Source organism: Pristiophorus japonicus, chromosome X (genome assembly GCF_044704955.1).
Source record: "Pristiophorus japonicus isolate sPriJap1 chromosome X, sPriJap1.hap1, whole genome shotgun sequence".
NCBI lineage: Eukaryota > Metazoa > Chordata > Chondrichthyes > Pristiophoridae > Pristiophorus > Pristiophorus japonicus.
The window spans coordinates 30,922,969-30,945,134 of NC_092010.1; positions in this window are offsets into that span (position 1 = coordinate 30,922,969).

Sequence of the window (22,166 nt, forward strand, 5' to 3'; positions counted from 1 at the left end):
GGTATTAGAGCACAGAGTGTAGGGGGAAACACAGGGTATTAGAGCACACAGTGCAGAGGGAAACGCAGGGTATTAGAGCACAGAGTCTGGAAAGAAACGCAGGGTATTAGAGCACAGAGTGCAGGGGAAAACGCAGGGTATTAGAGCACAGAATGTGGGGGGAAACGCAGGGTATTAGAGCACAGAGTGCAGGGGGGGAAACGCAGGGTATTAGAGCACAGAGTGTGGGGGGAAACGCAGGGTATTAGAGCACAGAGTGTAGGGGTAAACGCAGGGTATTAGAGCACAGAGTGTAGGGGGAAACGCAGGGTATTAGAGCACAGAGTGTAGGGGGAAACGCAGGGTGTTAGAGCACAGAGTGTGGGGGGAAACGCAGGGTATTAGAGCACAGAGTGTGGTGGGGGGGAAACAGAGGGTATTAGAGCACAGAGTGTGGGGGGAAACACAGGGTATTAGAGCACAGAGTGTAGGGGGAAACACAGGGAATTAGAGCACAAAGTGTGGGGGAAACGCAGGGTATTAGAGCACAGCGTGTGGGGGGGGGAAACACAGGGTATTAGAGCACAGAGGGTAGGGGGAAATGCAGGGTATTAGAGCACAGAGTGTGGGGGGTGAAACACAGGGTATTAGAGCACAGAGTGTGGGGGGAAACACAGCGTATTAGAGCACAGAGTGTAGGGGGAAACACAGGGTATTAGAGCACAGAGTGTGGGAGAAACGCAGGGTATTAGAGCACAGAGTGTGGGAGAAACGCAGGGTATTAGAGCACAGCGTGTGGGGGGGGAAACACAGGGTATTAGAGCACAGAGTGTAGGGGGAAACGCAGGATATTAGAGCACGCAGTGTAGGGGGAAACGCAGGGTATTAGAGCACACAGTGTGGGGGGAAACTAAGGGTATTAGAGCACAGAGTGTAGGGGGAAACGCAGGGTATTAGAGCACAGAGTGTAGGGGGAAACGCAGGGTATTAGAGCACACAGTGTGGGGGGAAACGCAGGGTATTAGAGCAGAGTGTGGAAAGAAATGCAGGGTATTAGAGCATCGAGTGTGGAAAGAAACACAGGGTATTAGAGCACAGAGTGTAGGGGGAAATGTAGGGTATTAGAGCACAGAATGTGGGGGGAAACGCTGGGTATTAGAGCACAGAGTGTAGTGGGGGAAACGCAGGGTATTCGAGCAAAGAGTTTGGGGAAAACGCAGCGTATTAGAGCACAGAGTGTAGGGGGAAACACAGGGTATTAGAGCACAGAGTGTGGGGTAAACGCAGGGTATTAGAGCACAGAGTGTAGGGGGAAACACAGGGTATTAGAGCACACAGTGCAGAGGGAAACGCAGGGTATTAGAGCACAGAGTGTGGAAAGAAACGCAGGGTATTAGAGCACAGAGTGCAGGGGAAAACGCAGGGTATTAGAGCACAGAATGTGGGGGGAAACGCAGGGTATTAGAGCACAGAGTGCAGAGGGGGGAAACGCAGGGTATTAGAGCACAGAGTGTGGGGGGAAACGCAGGGTATTAGAGCACAGAGTGTAGGGGTAAACGCAGGGTATTAGAGCACAGAGTGTAGGGGGAAACGCAGGGTGTTGGAGCACAGAGTGTGGGGGGAAACGCAGGGTATTAGAGCACAGAGTGTGGTGGGGGGGAAACACAGGGTATTAGAGCACAGAGTGTGGGGGGAAACACAGGGTATTAGAGCACAGAGTGTGGGGGGGGAAACACAGGGAATTAGAGCACAAAGTGTCGGGGGGAAACGCACGGTATTAGAGCACAAAGTGTGGGGGAAACGCAGGGTATTAGAGCACAGCGTGTGGGGGGCTGGAAACACAGGGTATTAGAGCACAGAGTGTAGGGGGAAACGCAGGGTATTAGAGCACAGAGTGTGGGGGAAACGCAGGGTATTAGAGCACAGGGTGTAGGGGGAAACGCAGGGTATTAGAGCACAGAGTGTGGGGGAAACGCAGGGTATTAGATCAAAGAGTGTCGGGGAAACGCAGGGTATTAGAGCACAGGGTGTAGGGGGAAACGCAGGGTATTAGAGCACACAGTGTGGGGGGAAACACAGGGTATTAGAGCACAGAGTGTAGGGGGAAACGCAGCGTATTAGAGCACAGAGTGTAGGGGGAAACGCAGGGTATTAGAGCACACAGTGTGGGGGGAAACGCAGTGTATTAGAGCACAGAGTGTGGAAAGAAACGCAGGGTATTAGAGCATAGAGTGTGGAAAGAAACACAGGGTATTAGAGCACAGAGTGTAGGGGGAAATATAGGGTATTAGAGCGCAGAGTGTAGGGGGGAAACGCAGGGTATGAGAGCACAGAGTGTAGGGGGAAACGCAGGGTATTAGAGCACAGAGTGTGGGGGGAAACACAGGGTATTAGAGCACAGAGTGTGGGGGGAAACGCAGGGTATTAGAGCACAGAGTGTAGGGGGAAACACAGGGTATTAGAGCACAGAGTGTAGGGGGAAACACAGGGTATTAGAGCACAGAGTGTAGGGGGAAACGTAGGGTATTAGAGCACAGTTGTGGAAAGAAATGCAGGGTATTAGAGCATAGAGTGTGGAAAGAAACACAGGGTATTAGAGCATACAGTGTCGGGGGAAACGCAGGGTATTAGAGCACAGAGTGTAGGGGGGAAACGCAGGGTATTAGAGCATACAGTGTCGGGGGAAACGCAGGTTATTAGAGCACAGAGTGTAGGGGGAAACGCAGGGTATTAGAGCATACAGTGTCGGGGGAAACGCAGGGTATTAGAGCACAGAGTGTGGGGGGAAACGCAGGGTATTAGAGCACAGAGTGTAGGAGGAAACGCAGGGTATTAGAGTACACAGTTTGGGGGGAAACGCAGGGTATTAGAGCACAGCGTGTGGGGGGGGGAAACACAGGGTATTAGAGCACAGAGTGCAGGGGGAAGCGCAGGGTATTAGAGCACAGGGTGTAGGGGAATACGCAGGGTATTAGAGCACACAGTGTGGGGGGAAACGCAGGGTATTAGAGCACAGAGTGTCGGGGGAAACGCAGGGTATTAGAGCACACAGTGTGGGGGGAAACGCAGGGTATTAGAGCACAGAGTGTCGGGGGAAACGCAGTGTATTCGAGCACACAGTGTCGGGGGAAACGCAGGGTATTAGAGCACAGAGTGTAGGGGGGAAACGCAGGGTATTAGAGCACAGAGTGTAGGGGGAAACGCAGGGTATTAGAGCACAGAGTGTAGGAGGAAAAGCAGCGCATTAGAGTACACAGTGTGGGGGGAAACGCAGGGTATTAGAGCACAGAGTGTGGGGGGAAACACAGGGTATTAGAGCACAGAGTGTGGGGGGAAACGCAGGGTATTAGAGCACAGAGTGTAGGAGGAAACACAGGGTATTAGAGCACAGAGTGTAGGGATAAACACACGGTATTAGAGCACAGAGTGTGGGGGGAAACACAGGGTATTAGAGCACAGAGTGTCGGGGGAAACGCAGGGTATTAGAGCACAGAATGTGGGGGGAAACGCAGAGTATTCGAGCACAGAGTGTGGGGGGGGTGGAAACACAGGGTATTAGAGCACAGAGTTTGGGGGTAAACACAGCGTATTAGAGCACAGAGTGTAGGGGGAAACACAGGGTATTAGAGCACAAAGTGTCGCGGGGAAATGCAGGGTATTAGAGCACAGAGTGTGGGAGAAACGCAGGGTATTAGAGCACAGCGTGTGGGGGGGAAACACAGGGTATTAGAGCACAGCGTGTAGGGGGAAACGCAGGATATTAGAGCACGCAGTGTCGGGGGAAACGCAGCGTATTAGAGCACACAGTGTGGGGGGAAACTAAGGGTATTAGAGCACAGAGTGTAGGGGGAAACGCAGGGTATTAGAGCACAGAGTGCAGGGGGAAACGCAGGGTATTAGAGCACACAGTGTGGGGGGAAACGCAGGGTATTAGAGCAGAGTGTGGAAAGAAATGCAGGGTATTAGAGCATAGAGTGTGGAAAAAAACACAGGGTATTAGAGCACAGAGTGTAGGGGGGAAACGCAGGGTATTAGAGCACAGAGTGTAGGGGGAAACGCAGGGTATGAGAGCATACAGTGTGAGGGGAAACGCAGGGTATTAGAGCACACAGTGCAGAGGGAAACGCAGGGTATTAGAGCACAGAATGTGGGGGGAAACGCTGGGTATTAGAGCACAGAGTGTAGTGGGGGAAACGCAGGGTATTCGAGCAAAGAGTTTGGGGAAAACGCAGCGTATTAGAGCACAGAGTGTCGGGGGAAACGCAGGGTATTAGAGCACAGAGTGTAGGGGGGGAAACGCAGGGTATTAGAGCACAGACTGTGGGGGGAAATGCAGGGTATTAGAGCACAGAGTGTCGGGGGGAAACGCAGGGTATTAGAGCACAGAGTGGAGGGGGAAAGGCAGGGTATTAGAGCACAGAGTGTGGAAAGAAACGCAGGGTATTAGAGCACAGAGTGCAGGGGAAAACGCAGGGTATTAGAGCACAGAGTGTGGGAAGAAACGCAGGGTATTAGAGCACAGCGTGTGGGGGGGGAAACACAGGGTGTTAGAGCACAGAGTGTAGGGGGAAACGCAGGATATTGGAGCACGCAGTGTAGGGGGAAACGCAGGGTATTAGAGCACACAGTGTGGGGGGAAACTAAGGGTATTAGAGCACAGAGTGTAGGGGGAAACGCAGGGTATTAGAGCACAGAGTGTTGGGGGAAACGCAGGGTATTAGAGCACACAGTGTGGGGGGAAACGCAGGGTATTAGAGCACAGAGTGTAGGGGGAAACGCAGGGTATTAGAGCACACAGTGTGGGGGGAAACGCAGGGTATTAGAGCAGAGTGTGGAAAGAAATGCAGGGTATTAGAGCATCGAGTGTGGAAAGAAACACAGGGTATTAGAGCACAGAGTGTAGGGGGAAATGTAGGGTATTAGAGCACAGAATGTGGGGGGAAACGCTGGGTATTAGAGCACAGAGTGTAGTGGGGGAAACGCAGGGTATTCGAGCAAAGAGTTTGGGGAAAACGCAGCGTATTAGAGCACAGAGTGTCGGGGGAAACACAGGGTATTAGAGCTCAGAGTGCAGGGGGAAACACACGGTATTAGAGCACAGAGTGTAGTTTGAAACGCAGGGTATTAGAGCACACAGTGTAGGGGGAAACACAGGGTATTAGAGCACAGAGTGTGGGGTAAACGCAGGGTATTAGAGCACAGAGTGTAGTTTGAAACGCAGGGTATTAGAGCACACAGTGTAGGGGGAAACACAGGGTATTAGAGCACAGAGTGTGGAAAGAAACGCAGGGTATTAGACCACAGAGTGCAGGGGAAAACGCAGGGTATTAGAGCACAGAATGTGGGGGGAAACGCAGGGTATTAGAGCACAGAGTGCAGTGGGGGAAACGCAGGGTATTAGAGCACAGAGTGTGGGGGGAAACGCAGGGTATTAGAGCACAGAGTGTAGGGGTAAACGCAGGGTATTAGAGCACAGAGTGTGGGGGGAAACGCAGGGTGTTAGAGCACAGAGTGTGGGGGGAAACGCAGGGTATTAGAGCACAGAGTGTGGTGGGGGGGAAACACAGGGTATTAGAGCACAGAGTGTGGGGGGAAACACAGGGAATTAGAGCACAGAGTGTAGGGGGAAACACAGGGAATTAGAGCACAAAGTGTCGGGGGGAAACGCACGGTATTAGAGCACAAAGTGTGGGGGAAACGCAGGGTATTAGAGCACAGCGTGTTGGGGGGGGAAACACAGGGTATTAGAGCACAGAGTGTAGGGGGAAACGCAGGGTATTAGAGCACAGAGTGTGGGGGAAACGCAGGGTATTAGAGCACAGGGTGTAGGGGGAAACGCAGGGTATTAGAGCACAGAGTGTGGGGGAAACGCAGGGTATTAGAGCACAGAGTGTCGGGGAAATGCAGGGTATTAGAGCACAGGGTGTAGGGGGAAACGCAGGGTATTAGAGCACACAGTGTGGGGGGAAACACAGGGTATTAGAGCACAGAGTGTAGGGGGAAACGCAGGATATTAGAGCACAGACTGTAGGGGGAAACGCAGGGTATTAGAGCACACAGTGTGGGGGGAAACGCAGTGTATTAGAGCACAGAGTGTGGAACGAAACGCAGGGTATTAGAGCATAGAGTGTGGAAAGAAACACAGGGTATTAGAGCACAGAGTGTAGGGGGAAATATAGGGTATTAGAGCGCAGAGTGTAGGGGGGAAACGCAGGGTATGAGAGCACAGAGTGTGAGGGGAAACGCAGGGTATTAGAGCACAGAGTGTGGGGGGCGGGGGGGAAACACAGGGTATTAGAGCATAGAGTGTGGAAAGAAACACAGGGTATTAGAGCACAGAGTGTCGGGGGAAACGCAGGGTATTAGAGCACAGAGTGTAGGGGGAAACGCAGGGTATTAGAGCATACAGTGTCGGGGGAAACGCAGGGTATTAGAGCACAGAGTGTAGGGGGGAAACGCAGGGTATTAGAGCACAGAGTGTAGGGGGAAACGCAGGGTATTAGAGCACAGAGTGTAGGAGGAAACGCAGGGTATTAGAGTACACAGTGTGGGGGGAAACGCAGGGTATTAGAGCACAGCGTGTGGGGGGGGAAACGCAGGGCATTAGAGCACAGAGTGTAGTGGGAAACACAGGGTATTAGAGCACAGAGTGTGGGGTAAACGCAGGGTATTAGAGCACAGAGTGTAGGGGAAACGCAGTGTATTAGAGCACACAGTGTGGGGGGAAACACATGGTATTAGAGCACAGTGTGTGGGGGAAACGCAGGGTATTAGAGCACAGAGTGTGGGGGAAACGCACGGTATTTGAGCACAGAGTGTGGGGGAAACGCAGGGTATTAGAGCACAGAGTGTGGGGGAAACGCAGGGTATTAGAGCACAGAGTGTAGGGGGAAACACAGGGTATTAGAGCACAGAGTGTAAGGGGAAACACAGCGTATTAGAGCACAGAGTGTAGGGGGAAACGCAGGGTATTAGAGCACACAGTGTAGGGGGAAACACAGGGTATTAGAGCACAGAGTGTGGGGGAAACGCAGGGTATTAGAGCACAGAGTGTAGGGGGAAACGCAGGGTATTAGAGCACAGAGTGTGGGGGGAAACGCAGAGTATTACAGCACACAGTATAGGGGGGAAACGCAGGGTATTAGAGCACAGAGTGCAGGGGGAAATGCAGGTTATTAGAGCACAGAGTGCAGGGGGAAATGCAGGGTATTAGAGCACAGAGTGTGGGGGGAAACGCAGGGTATTCGAGCATACAGTGTCGGGGGAAACGCAGGGCATTAGAGCACAGAGTGTGGGAGGAAACGCAGGGCATTAGAGCACAGAATGTAGGGGGAAACACAGGGTATTAGAGCACAGAGTATGGGGGGGAAACACAGGGTATTAGAGCACAGAGTGTAGGGGGAAACACAGGGTATTAGAGCACAGAGTGTGGGGTAAATGCAGGGTATTAGAGCACAGAGTGTGGGGGAAACGCAGCGTATTAGAGCACAGAGTTTGGGGGAAACGCAGGGTATTAGAGCACACAGTATAGGGGGAAACGCAGGGTATTAGAGCACACAGTGTAGGGGGAAACGCAGGGTATTAGAGCACAGAGTGTGGGGGGAAACACAGGGTATTAGAGCACAGAGTGTAGGGGGAAACACAGGGTTCAGAGCACAAAGTGTCGGGGGGAAACACAGGGAATTAGAGCACAGCGTGTGGGGGGGGAAACACAGGGTATTAGAGCACAGAGTGTAGGGGTAAACGCAGGGTATTAGAGCACAGCGTGTGGGGGGGGGAAACACAGGGTATTAGAGCACAGAGTGTAGGGGGAAACGCAGGGTATTAGAGCACGGGGTGTCGGGGGAAACGCAGGGTATTAGAGCACACATGTGGGGGGAAACGCAGGGTATTAGAGCACAGAGTGTAGGGGGAAATGCAGGGTATTAGAGCACAGAGTGTAGGGGGAAACACAGGGTATTAGAGCACACAGTTTGGGGGGAAACGCAGGATATTAGAGCACACAGTTTGGGGGGAAACGCAGGATATTAGAGCACAGAGTGTGGAAAGAAACGCAGGGTATTAGAGCGCACAGTTTGGGGGGAAACGCAGGATATTAGAGCACAGAGTGTGGAAAGAAACGCAGGGTATTAGAGCATAGAGTGTGGAAAGAAACGCAGGGTATTAGAGCACAGAGTGTAGGGGGAAATGCAGGGTATTAGAGCACAGAGTGTAGGGGGGAAACGCAGGGTATTAGAGCACAGAGTGTAGGGGGAAACGCAGGGTATTAGAGCACACAGTGTCGGGGGAAACGCAGGGTATTAGAGCACACAGTGCAGAGGGAAACGCAGGGTATTAGAGCACAGAGTGTGGAAAGAAACGCAGGGTATTAGAGCACAGAGTGTAGGGGGGGAAACGCAGGGTATTAGAGCACAGAGTGTGGGGGGAAACGCAGGGTATTAGAGCACAGTGTGTGGGGGAAATGCAGGGTATTAGAGCACAGAGTGTGGGGGAAACGCACGGTTTTTGAGCACAGAGTGTGGGGGAAACGCAGGGTATTAGAGCACAGAGTGTGGGGGAAACGCAGGGTATTAGAGCACAGAGTGTAGGGGGAAACGCAGGGTATTAGAGCACAGAGTGTGGGGGGAAACACAGGGTATTAGAGCACAGAGTGTGGGGTAAACGCAGGGTATTAGAGCACAGAGTGTAAGGGGAAACACAGGGTATTAGAGCACAGAGTGTAGGGGGAAACGCAGGGTATTAGAGCACAGAGTGTGGGGGAAACGCAGGGTATTAGAGCACAGAGTGTGGGGGAAACGCAGGGTATTAGAGCACAGAGTGTGGGGGAAACGCAGGGTATTAGAGCACAGAGTTTGGGGGAAACGCAGGGTATTAGAGCACAGAGTGTAGGGGGAAACGCAGTGTATTAGAGCATACAGTGTCGGGGGAAACACAGGGTATTAGAGCACAGAGTGTAGTTTGAAACGCAGGGTATTAGAGCACACAGTGTAGGGGGAAACACAGGGTATTAGAGCACAGAGTGTGGGGTAAACGCAGGGTATTAGAGCACAGAGTGTAGTTTGAAACGCAGGGTATTAGAGCACACAGTGTAGGGGGAAACACAGGGTATTAGAGCACACAGTGCAGAGGGAAACGCAGGGTATTAGAGCACAGAGTGTGGAAAGAAACGCAGGGTATTAGAGCACAGAGTGCAGGGGAAAACGCAGGGTATTAGAGCACAGAATGTGGGGGGAAACGCAGGGTATTAGAGCACAGAGTGCAGTGGGGGAAACGCAGGGTATTAGAGCACAGAGTGTGGGGGGAAACGCAGGGTATTAGAGCACAGAGTGTAGGGGTAAACGCAGGGTATTAGAGCACAGAGTGTGGGGGGAAACGCAGGGTGTTAGAGCACAGAGTGTGGGGGGAAACGCAGGGTATTAGAGCACAGAGTGTGGTGGGGGGGAAACACAGGGTATTAGAGCACAGAGTGTGGGGGGAAACACAGGGTATTAGAGCACAGAGTGTAGGGGGAAACACAGGGAATTAGAGCACAAAGTGTCGGGGGGAAACGCACGGTATTAGAGCACAAAGTGTGGGGGAAACGCAGGGTATTAGAGCACAGCGTGTTGGGGGGGGAAACACAGGGTATTAGAGCACAGAGTGTAGGGGGAAACGCAGGGTATTAGAGCACAGAGTGTGGGGGAAACGCAGGGTATTAGAGCACAGGGTGTAGGGGGAAACGCAGGGTATTAGAGCACAGAGTGTGGGGGAAACGCAGGGTATTAGAGCACACAGTGTGGGGGGAAACGCAGTGTATTAGAGCACAGAGTGTGGAAAGAAACGCAGGGTATTAGAGCATAGAGTGTGGAAAGAAACACAGGGTATTAGAGCACAGAGTGTAGGGGGAAATATAGGGTATTAGAGCGCAGAGTGTAGGGGGGAAACGCAGGGTATGAGAGCACAGAGTGTGAGGGGAAACGCAGGGTATTAGAGCACAGAGTGTGGGGGGCGGGGGGGAAACACAGGGTATTAGAGCATAGAGTGTGGAAAGAAACACAGGGTATTAGAGCACAGAGTGTCGGGGGAAACGCAGGGTATTAGAGCACAGAGTGTAGGGGGAAACGCAGGGTATTAGAGCATACAGTGTCGGGGGAAACGCAGGGTATTAGAGCACAGAGTGTAGGGGGGAAACGCAGGGTATTAGAGCACAGAGTGTAGGGGGAAACGCAGGGTATTAGAGCACAGAGTGTAGGAGGAAACGCAGGGTATTAGAGTACACAGTGTGGGGGGAAACGCAGGGTATTAGAGCACAGCGTGTGGGGGGGGAAACACAGGGCATTAGAGCACAGAGTGTAGTGGGAAACACAGGGTATTAGAGCACAGAGTGTGGGGTAAACGCAGGGTATTAGAGCACAGAGTGTAGGGGAAACGCAGTGTATTAGAGCACACAGTGTGGGGGGAAACACATGGTATTAGAGCACAGTGTGTGGGGGAAACGCAGGGTATTAGAGCACAGAGTGTGGGGGAAACGCACGGTATTTGAGCACAGAGTGTGGGGGAAACGCAGGGTATTAGAGCACAGAGTGTGGGGGAAACGCAGGGTATTAGAGCACAGAGTGTAGGGGGAAACACAGGGTATTAGAGCACAGAGTGTAAGGGGAAACACAGCGTATTAGAGCACAGAGTGTAGGGGGAAACGCAGGGTATTAGAGCACACAGTGTGGTGGGAAACGCAGGGTATTAGAGCAGAGTGTGGAAAGAAATGCAGGGTATTAGAGCATAGAGTGTGGAAAAAAACACAGGGTATTAGAGCACAGAGTGTAGGGGGGAAACGCAGGGTATTAGAGCACAGAGTGTAGGGGGAAACGCAGGGTATGAGAGCATACAGTGTGAGGGGAAACGCAGGGTATTAGAGCACACAGTGCAGAGGGAAACGCAGGGTATTAGAGCACAGAATGTGGGGGGAAACGCTGGGTATTAGAGCACAGAGTGTAGTGGGGGAAACGCAGGGTATTCGAGCAAAGAGTTTGGGGAAAACGCAGCGTATTAGAGCACAGAGTGTCGGGGGAAACGCAGGGTATTAGAGCACAGAGTGTAGGGGGGGAAACGCAGGGTATTAGAGCACAGACTGTGGGGGGAAATGCAGGGTATTAGAGCACAGAGTGTCGGGGGGAAACGCAGGGTATTAGAGCACAGAGTGGAGGGGGAAAGGCAGGGTATTAGAGCACAGAGTGTGGAAAGAAACGCAGGGTATTAGAGCACAGAGTGCAGGGGAAAACGCAGGGTATTAGAGCACAGAGTGTGGGAAGAAACGCAGGGTATTAGAGCACAGCGTGTGGGGGGGGAAACACAGGGTGTTAGAGCACAGAGTGTAGGGGGAAACGCAGGATATTGGAGCACGCAGTGTAGGGGGAAACGCAGGGTATTAGAGCACACAGTGTGGGGGGAAACTAAGGGTATTAGAGCACAGAGTGTAGGGGGAAACGCAGGGTATTAGAGCACAGAGTGTTGGGGGAAACGCAGGGTATTAGAGCACACAGTGTGGGGGGAAACGCAGGGTATTAGAGCACAGAGTGTAGGGGGAAACGCAGGGTATTAGAGCACACAGTGTGGGGGGAAACGCAGGGTATTAGAGCAGAGTGTGGAAAGAAATGCAGGGTATTAGAGCATCGAGTGTGGAAAGAAACACAGGGTATTAGAGCACAGAGTGTAGGGGGAAATGTAGGGTATTAGAGCACAGAATGTGGGGGGAAACGCTGGGTATTAGAGCACAGAGTGTAGTGGGGGAAACGCAGGGTATTCGAGCAAAGAGTTTGGGGAAAACGCAGCGTATTAGAGCACAGAGTGTCGGGGGAAACACAGGGTATTAGAGCTCAGAGTGCAGGGGGAAACACACGGTATTAGAGCACAGAGTGTAGTTTGAAACGCAGGGTATTAGAGCACACAGTGTAGGGGGAAACACAGGGTATTAGAGCACAGAGTGTGGGGTAAACGCAGGGTATTAGAGCACAGAGTGTAGTTTGAAACGCAGGGTATTAGAGCACACAGTGTAGGGGGAAACACAGGGTATTAGAGCACAGAGTGTGGAAAGAAACGCAGGGTATTAGACCACAGAGTGCAGGGGAAAACGCAGGGTATTAGAGCACAGAATGTGGGGGGAAACGCAGGGTATTAGAGCACAGAGTGCAGTGGGGGAAACGCAGGGTATTAGAGCACAGAGTGTGGGGGGAAACGCAGGGTATTAGAGCACAGAGTGTAGGGGTAAACGCAGGGTATTAGAGCACAGAGTGTGGGGGGAAACGCAGGGTGTTAGAGCACAGAGTGTGGGGGGAAACGCAGGGTATTAGAGCACAGAGTGTGGTGGGGGGGAAACACAGGGTATTAGAGCACAGAGTGTGGGGGGAAACACAGGGAATTAGAGCACAGAGTGTAGGGGGAAACACAGGGAATTAGAGCACAAAGTGTCGGGGGGAAACGCACGGTATTAGAGCACAAAGTGTGGGGGAAACGCAGGGTATTAGAGCACAGCGTGTTGGGGGGGGAAACACAGGGTATTAGAGCACAGAGTGTAGGGGGAAACGCAGGGTATTAGAGCACAGAGTGTGGGGGAAACGCAGGGTATTAGAGCACAGGGTGTAGGGGGAAACGCAGGGTATTAGAGCACAGAGTGTGGGGGAAACGCAGGGTATTAGAGCACAGAGTGTCGGGGAAATGCAGGGTATTAGAGCACAGGGTGTAGGGGGAAACGCAGGGTATTAGAGCACACAGTGTGGGGGGAAACACAGGGTATTAGAGCACAGAGTGTAGGGGGAAACGCAGGATATTAGAGCACAGACTGTAGGGGGAAACGCAGGGTATTAGAGCACACAGTGTGGGGGGAAACGCAGTGTATTAGAGCACAGAGTGTGGAACGAAACGCAGGGTATTAGAGCATAGAGTGTGGAAAGAAACACAGGGTATTAGAGCACAGAGTGTAGGGGGAAATATAGGGTATTAGAGCGCAGAGTGTAGGGGGGAAACGCAGGGTATGAGAGCACAGAGTGTGAGGGGAAACGCAGGGTATTAGAGCACAGAGTGTGGGGGGCGGGGGGGAAACACAGGGTATTAGAGCATAGAGTGTGGAAAGAAACACAGGGTATTAGAGCACAGAGTGTCGGGGGAAACGCAGGGTATTAGAGCACAGAGTGTAGGGGGAAACGCAGGGTATTAGAGCATACAGTGTCGGGGGAAACGCAGGGTATTAGAGCACAGAGTGTAGGGGGGAAACGCAGGGTATTAGAGCACAGAGTGTAGGGGGAAACGCAGGGTATTAGAGCACAGAGTGTAGGAGGAAACGCAGGGTATTAGAGTACACAGTGTGGGGGGAAACGCAGGGTATTAGAGCACAGCGTGTGGGGGGGGAAACGCAGGGCATTAGAGCACAGAGTGTAGTGGGAAACACAGGGTATTAGAGCACAGAGTGTGGGGTAAACGCAGGGTATTAGAGCACAGAGTGTAGGGGAAACGCAGTGTATTAGAGCACACAGTGTGGGGGGAAACACATGGTATTAGAGCACAGTGTGTGGGGGAAACGCAGGGTATTAGAGCACAGAGTGTGGGGGAAACGCACGGTATTTGAGCACAGAGTGTGGGGGAAACGCAGGGTATTAGAGCACAGAGTGTGGGGGAAACGCAGGGTATTAGAGCACAGAGTGTAGGGGGAAACACAGGGTATTAGAGCACAGAGTGTAAGGGGAAACACAGCGTATTAGAGCACAGAGTGTAGGGGGAAACGCAGGGTATTAGAGCACACAGTGTAGGGGGAAACACAGGGTATTAGAGCACAGAGTGTGGGGGAAACGCAGGGTATTAGAGCACAGAGTGTAGGGGGAAACGCAGGGTATTAGAGCACAGAGTGTGGGGGGAAACGCAGAGTATTACAGCACACAGTATAGGGGGGAAACGCAGGGTATTAGAGCACAGAGTGCAGGGGGAAATGCAGGTTATTAGAGCACAGAGTGCAGGGGGAAATGCAGGGTATTAGAGCACAGAGTGTGGGGGGAAACGCAGGGTATTCGAGCATACAGTGTCGGGGGAAACGCAGGGCATTAGAGCACAGAGTGTGGGAGGAAACGCAGGGCATTAGAGCACAGAATGTAGGGGGAAACACAGGGTATTAGAGCACAGAGTATGGGGGGGAAACACAGGGTATTAGAGCACAGAGTGTAGGGGGAAACACAGGGTATTAGAGCACAGAGTGTGGGGTAAATGCAGGGTATTAGAGCACAGAGTGTGGGGGAAACGCAGCGTATTAGAGCACAGAGTTTGGGGGAAACGCAGGGTATTAGAGCACACAGTATAGGGGGAAACGCAGGGTATTAGAGCACACAGTGTAGGGGGAAACGCAGGGTATTAGAGCACAGAGTGTGGGGGGAAACACAGGGTATTAGAGCACAGAGTGTAGGGGGAAACACAGGGTTCAGAGCACAAAGTGTCGGGGGGAAACACAGGGAATTAGAGCACAGCGTGTGGGGGGGGAAACACAGGGTATTAGAGCACAGAGTGTAGGGGTAAACGCAGGGTATTAGAGCACAGCGTGTGGGGGGGGGAAACACAGGGTATTAGAGCACAGAGTGTAGGGGGAAACGCAGGGTATTAGAGCACGGGGTGTCGGGGGAAACGCAGGGTATTAGAGCACACATGTGGGGGGAAACGCAGGGTATTAGAGCACAGAGTGTAGGGGGAAATGCAGGGTATTAGAGCACAGAGTGTAGGGGGAAACACAGGGTATTAGAGCACACAGTTTGGGGGGAAACGCAGGATATTAGAGCACACAGTTTGGGGGGAAACGCAGGATATTAGAGCACAGAGTGTGGAAAGAAACGCAGGGTATTAGAGCGCACAGTTTGGGGGGAAACGCAGGATATTAGAGCACAGAGTGTGGAAAGAAACGCAGGGTATTAGAGCATAGAGTGTGGAAAGAAACGCAGGGTATTAGAGCACAGAGTGTAGGGGGAAATGCAGGGTATTAGAGCACAGAGTGTAGGGGGGAAACGCAGGGTATTAGAGCACAGAGTGTAGGGGGAAACGCAGGGTATTAGAGCACACAGTGTCGGGGGAAACGCAGGGTATTAGAGCACACAGTGCAGAGGGAAACGCAGGGTATTAGAGCACAGAGTGTGGAAAGAAACGCAGGGTATTAGAGCACAGAGTGTAGGGGGGGAAACGCAGGGTATTAGAGCACAGAGTGTGGGGGGAAACGCAGGGTATTAGAGCACAGTGTGTGGGGGAAATGCAGGGTATTAGAGCACAGAGTGTGGGGGAAACGCACGGTTTTTGAGCACAGAGTGTGGGGGAAACGCAGGGTATTAGAGCACAGAGTGTGGGGGAAACGCAGGGTATTAGAGCACAGAGTGTAGGGGGAAACGCAGGGTATTAGAGCACAGAGTGTGGGGGGAAACACAGGGTATTAGAGCACAGAGTGTGGGGTAAACGCAGGGTATTAGAGCACAGAGTGTAAGGGGAAACACAGGGTATTAGAGCACAGAGTGTAGGGGGAAACGCAGGGTATTAGAGCACAGAGTGTGGGGGAAACGCAGGGTATTAGAGCACAGAGTGTGGGGGAAACGCAGGGTATTAGAGCACAGAGTGTGGGGGAAACGCAGGGTATTAGAGCACAGAGTTTGGGGGAAACGCAGGGTATTAGAGCACAGAGTGTAGGGGGAAACGCAGTGTATTAGAGCATACAGTGTCGGGGGAAACACAGGGTATTAGAGCACAGAGTGTAGTTTGAAACGCAGGGTATTAGAGCACACAGTGTAGGGGGAAACACAGGGTATTAGAGCACAGAGTGTGGGGTAAACGCAGGGTATTAGAGCACAGAGTGTAGTTTGAAACGCAGGGTATTAGAGCACACAGTGTAGGGGGAAACACAGGGCATTAGAGCACACAGTGCAGAGGGAAACGCAGGGTATTAGAGCACAGAGTGTGGAAAGAAACGCAGGGTATTAGAGCACAGAGTGCAGGGGAAAACGCAGGGTATTAGAGCACAGAATGTGGGGGGAAACGCAGGGTATTAGAGCACAGAGTGCAGTGGGGGAAACGCAGGGTATTAGAGCACAGAGTGTGGGGGGAAACGCAGGGTATTAGAGCACAGAGTGTAGGGGTAAACGCAGGGTATTAGAGCACAGAGTGTGGGGGGAAACGCAGGGTGTTAGAGCACAGAGTGTGGGGGGAAACGCAGGGTATTAGAGCACAGAGTGTGGTGGGGGGGAAACACAGGGTATTAGAGCACAGAGTGTGGGGGGAAACACAGGGTATTAGAGCACAGAGTGTAGGGGGAAACACAGGGAATTAGAGCACAAAGTGTCGGGGGGAAACGCACGGTATTAGAGCACAAAGTGTGGGGGAAACGCAGGGTATTAGAGCACAGCGTGTTGGGGGGGGAAACACAGGGTATTAGAGCACAGAGTGTAGGGGGAAACGCAGGGTATTAGAGCACAGAGTGTGGGGGAAACGCAGGGTATTAGAGCACAGGGTGTAGGGGGAAACGCAGGGTATTAGAGCACAGAGTGTGGGGGAAACGCAGGGTATTAGAGCACACAGTGTGGGGGGAAACGCAGTGTATTAGAGCACAGAGTGTGGAAAGAAACGCAGGGTATTAGAGCATAGAGTGTGGAAAGAAACACAGGGTATTAGAGCACAGAGTGTAGGGGGAAATATAGGGTATTAGAGCGCAGAGTGTAGGGGGGAAACGCAGGGTATGAGAGCACAGAGTGTGAGGGGAAACGCAGGGTATTAGAGCACAGAGTGTGGGGGGCGGGGGGGAAACACAGGGTATTAGAGCATAGAGTGTGGAAAGAAACACAGGGTATTAGAGCACAGAGTGTCGGGGGAAACGCAGGGTATTAGAGCACAGAGTGTAGGGGGAAACGCAGGGTATTAGAGCATACAGTGTCGGGGGAAACGCAGGGTATTAGAGCACAGAGTGTAGGGGGGAAACGCAGGGTATTAGAGCACAGAGTGTAGGGGGAAACGCAGGGTATTAGAGCACAGAGTGTAGGAGGAAACGCAGGGTATTAGAGTACACAGTGTGGGGGGAAACGCAGGGTATTAGAGCACAGCGTGTGGGGGGGGAAACACAGGGCATTAGAGCACAGAGTGTAGTGGGAAACACAGGGTATTAGAGCACAGAGTGTGGGGTAAACGCAGGGTATTAGAGCACAGAGTGTAGGGGAAACGCAGTGTATTAGAGCACACAGTGTGGGGGGAAACACATGGTATTAGAGCACAGTGTGTGGGGGAAACGCAGGGTATTAGAGCACAGAGTGTGGGGGAAACGCACGGTATTTGAGCACAGAGTGTGGGGGAAACGCAGGGTATTAGAGCACAGAGTGTGGGGGAAACGCAGGGTATTAGAGCACAGAGTGTAGGGGGAAACACAGGGTATTAGAGCACAGAGTGTAAGGGGAAACACAGCGTATTAGAGCACAGAGTGTAGGGGGAAACGCAGGGTATTAGAGCACACAGTGTAGGGGGAAACACAGGGTATTAGAGCACAGAGTGTGGGGGAAACGCAGGGTATTAGAGCACAGAGTTTGGGGGAAACGCAGGGTATTAGAGCACAGAGTGTGGGGGGAAACGCAGAGTATTACAGCACACAGTATAGGGGGGAAACGCAGGGTATTAGAGCACAGAGTGCAGGGGGAAATGCAGGTTATTAGAGCACAGAGTGCAGGGGGAAACGCAGGGTATTAGAGCACAGAGTGTGGGGGGAAACGCAGGGTATTCGAGCATACAGTGTCGGGGGAAACGCAGGGCATTAGAGCACAGAGTGTGGGAGGAAACGCAGGGCATTAGAGCACAGAATGTAGGGGGAAACACAGGGTATTAGAGCACAGAGTATGGGGGGGAAACACAGGGTATTAGAGCACAGAGTGTAGGGGGAAACACAGGGTATTAGAGCACAGAGTGTGGGGTAAATGCAGGGTATTAGAGCACAGAGTGTGGGGGAAACGCAGCGTATTAGAGCACAGAGTTTGGGGGAAACGCAGGGTATTAGAGCACACAGTATAGGGGGAAACGCAGGGTATTAGAGCACACAGTGTAGGGGGAAACGCAGGGTATTAGAGCACAGAGTGTGGGGGGAAACACAGGGTATTAGAGCACAGAGTGTAGGGGGAAACACAGGGTTCAGAGCACAAAGTGTCGGGGGGAAACACAGGGAATTAGAGCACAGCGTGTGGGGGGGGAAACACAGGGTATTAGAGCACAGAGTGTAGGGGTAAACGCAGGGTATTAGAGCACAGCGTGTGGGGGGGGGAAACACAGGGTATTAGAGCACAGAGTGTAGGGGGAAACGCAGGGTATTAGAGCACGGGGTGTCGGGGGAAACGCAGGGTATTAGAGCACACATGTGGGGGGAAACGCAGGGTATTAGAGCACAGAGTGTAGGGGGAAATGCAGGGTATTAGAGCACAGAGTGTAGGGGGAAACACAGGGTATTAGAGCACACAGTTTGGGGGGAAACGCAGGATATTAGAGCACACAGTTTGGGGGGAAACGCAGGATATTAGAGCACAGAGTGTGGAAAGAAACGCAGGGTATTAGAGCGCACAGTTTGGGGGGAAACGCAGGATATTAGAGCACAGAGTGTGGAAAGAAACGCAGGGTATTAGAGCATAGAGTGTGGAAAGAAACGCAGGGTATTAGAGCACAGAGTGTAGGGGGAAATGCAGGGTATGAGAGCACAGAGTGTAGGGGGGAAACGCAGGGTATTAGAGCACAGAGTGTAGGGGGAAACGCAGGGTATTAGAGCACACAGTGTCGGGGGAAACGCAGGGTATTAGAGCACACAGTGCAGAGGGAAACGCAGGGTATTAGAGCACAGAGTGTGGAAAGAAACGCAGGGTATTAGAGCACAGAGTGTAGGGGGGGAAACGCAGGGTATTAGAGCACAGAGTGTGGGGGGAAACGCAGGGTATTAGAGCACAGTGTGTGGGGGAAATGCAGGGTATTAGAGCACAGAGTGTGGGGGAAACGCACGGTTTTTGAGCACAGAGTGTGGGGGAAACGCAGGGTATTAGAGCACAGAGTGTGGGGGAAACGCAGGGTATTAGAGCACAGAGTGTAGGGGGAAACGCAGGGTATTAGAGCACAGAGTGTGGGGGGAAACACAGGGTATTAGAGCACAGAGTGTGGGGTAAACGCAGGGTATTAGAGCACAGAGTGTAAGGGGAAACACAGGGTATTAGAGCACAGAGTGTAGGGGGAAACGCAGGGTATTAGAGCACAGAGTGTGGGGGAAACGCAGGGTATTAGAGCACAGAGTGTGGGGGAAACGCAGGGTATTAGAGCACAGAGTTTGGGGGAAACGCAGGGTATTAGAGCACAGAGTGTGGGGGGAAACGCAGAGTATTACAGCACACAGTATAGGGGGGGAAACGCAGGGTATTAGAGCACAGAGTGCAGGGGGAAATGCAGGGTATTAGAGCACAGAGTGCAGGGGGAAACGCAGGGTATTAGAGCACAGAGTGTGGGGGGAAACGCAGGGTATTAGAGCACAGAGTGCAGGGGGAAACGCAGGGTATTGGAGCACAGAGTGTGGGCGGAAACGCAGGGTATTAGAGCACAGAGTGTAGGGGGAAACACAGGGTATTAGAGCACAGAGTGTGGGGCAAACGCAGGGTATTAGAGCACACAGTGTAGGGGGAAACACAGGGTATTAGAGCACAGAGTGTAGGGGGAAACGCAGGGTATTAGAGCACACAGTGTAGGGGGAAACACAGGGTATTAGAGCACAGAGTGTGGGGGAAACGCACGGTATTTGAGCGCAGAGTTTGGGGGTAACACAGGGTATTAGAGCACAGAGTGTAGGGGGAAACGCAGGGTATTAGAGCACAGAGTGTGGGGGAAACGCAGGGTATTAGAGCACAGAGTGTGGGGGAAACGCACGGTATTTGAGCGCAGAGTTTGGGGGTAACACAGGGTATTAGAGCACAGAGTGTAGGGGGAAACGCAGGGTATTAGAGCACAGAGTGTGGGGGAAACGCAGGGTATTAGAGCACACGGTGTAGAGGGAAACACAGGGTATTAGAGCACACGGTGTAGAGGGAAAGACAGGGTATTAGAGCACACAGTGTAGGGGGAAACGCAGGGTATTAGAGCACAGAGTGTGGGGGGAAACGCAGGGTATTAGAGCACAGAGTGTAGGGGGAAACGCAGGGTATTAGAGCACACGGTGTAGAGGGAAACACAGGGTATTAGAGCTCAGAGTGTAGGGGGAAACACAGGGTATTAGAGCACAGAGTGTGGGGGGAAACGCAGGGTATTAGAGCACAGAGTGTGGGGGGAAACGCAGGGTATTAGAGCACAGAGTGTGGGGGTAACACAGGGTATTCGAGCACAGAGTGTAGGGGGAAACACAGGGTATTAGAGCACACAGTGTGGGGGGAAACGCAGGGTAATAGAGCACAGAGTGTAGGGGGAAACACAGGGTATTAGAGCACAGAGTGTGGGGGGAAACGCAGCGTATTAGAGCACAGAGTGTGGGGGGAAACACAGGGTATTAGAGCACAGAGTGTAGGGGGAAACGCAGCGTATTAGAGCACAGAGTGTAGGGGGAAACGCAGGGTATTAGAGCACAGAGTGTAGGGGGAAATGCAGGGTATTAGAGCACAGAGTGTAGGGGGGGAAACACAGGGTATTAGAGCACAGAGTGTCGGGGGGGGGGGGAAACACAGGGTATTAGAGCACAGAGTGTAGGGGGGGAAACGCAGGGTATTAGAGCACAGAGTGTAGGGGGAAACACAGGGTATTAGAGCACAGAGTGTAGGGGGAAATGCAGGGTATTAGAGCACAGAGTGCAGGGGGAAACACAGGGTATTAGAGCACAGAGTGTAGGGGGAAACGCAGGGTATTAGAGCACAGAGTGCAGGGGGAAACGCAGGGTATTAGAGCACAGAGTGCAGGGGGAAACGCAGGGTATTAGAGCACAGAGTTTCGGGGGGAAACACAGGGTATTAGAGCACAGAGTGTAGGGGGAAACGCAGGGTATTAGAGCACAGAGTGTAGGGGGAAACGCAGGGTATTAGAGCACAGAGTTTAGGGGGGAAACGCAGGGTATTAGAGCACAGAGTGTGTGGAAAACACAGGGTATTAGAGCACAGAGTTTGGGGGAAACACAGGGTATTAGAGCACAGAGTTTAGGGGGGAAACGCAGGGTATTAGAGCACAGAGTGTAGGGGGAAACGCAGGGTATTAGAGCACAGAGTGTGGGGGAAACGCAGGGTATTAGAGCACAGAGTGTGGGGGGGAAACGCAGGGTTGCTGTTTCGGACGCTGTCCAGATCGCTCTGCCAATCCCGTTGATGTTTGTTTTTCAGTGGTGAATGCTGCCAGTGTCTGCTCTGCTGACCTTCAGGGCAAACCCACCCTCAGAGCCTTTATAAAAAATCATTTCACTCGCATAACATGCCCTTCAAGTATCTGCCAAGTGCTAACCTCATTCCTTGTGCATTTAATGCGAGAGGTGAAGACTGTGTCATTCATACCTCATAGCCTGCCATGTGTTGGAAAGGTGGAATTCAGGTCAGTGCTGGGGGCCACTTTGTGCTTATCTGAGAGACGGGGAAATTGTCTGAATTCACTGCTTCTTGTGCCTTGTGTGCCACTCGTGCTCATCGAATCCAGTCATCAGAATGATACAGCACGGAAGGAGGTTATTTGGCCCATCGCGCCTGTTCTGCTTGTTGGATAAAGCTCGCTCCTTGGTATTGGGGCATTTCGAGTACCATGGGACAGCTGAGAGTTACATTTACTTCCATCTATCTGCTGTCTCAAAGTGCTTTACATGTGGCAGAAAGGATCTCTGAGCCGGAAGTGCAGGAATATGACTGGGGGAGAAGGTAGCAGGGAGAGGTCATTGGGAGATTTTCGGAGCCAGGGAGGGTGGCAGCAAAGGAGAGGACTTTTTTGGAGAGTGTTCCAGAGTGCAAGTCCACAGTGGCTGATAAACTGCAACCACCGTCAACATCCTGGGGGGTCACCATTGACCAGAAACGTAACTGGACCAGCCGCATAAATACTGTGGCAACAAGAGCAGGTCAGAGGCTGGGTATTCTGTGGTGAGTGTCTCACCTCCTGACTCCCCAAAGCCTTTCCACCATCTACAAGGCACAAGTCAGGAGTGTGATGGAACACTCTCCACTTGCCTGGGTGAGTGCAGCTCC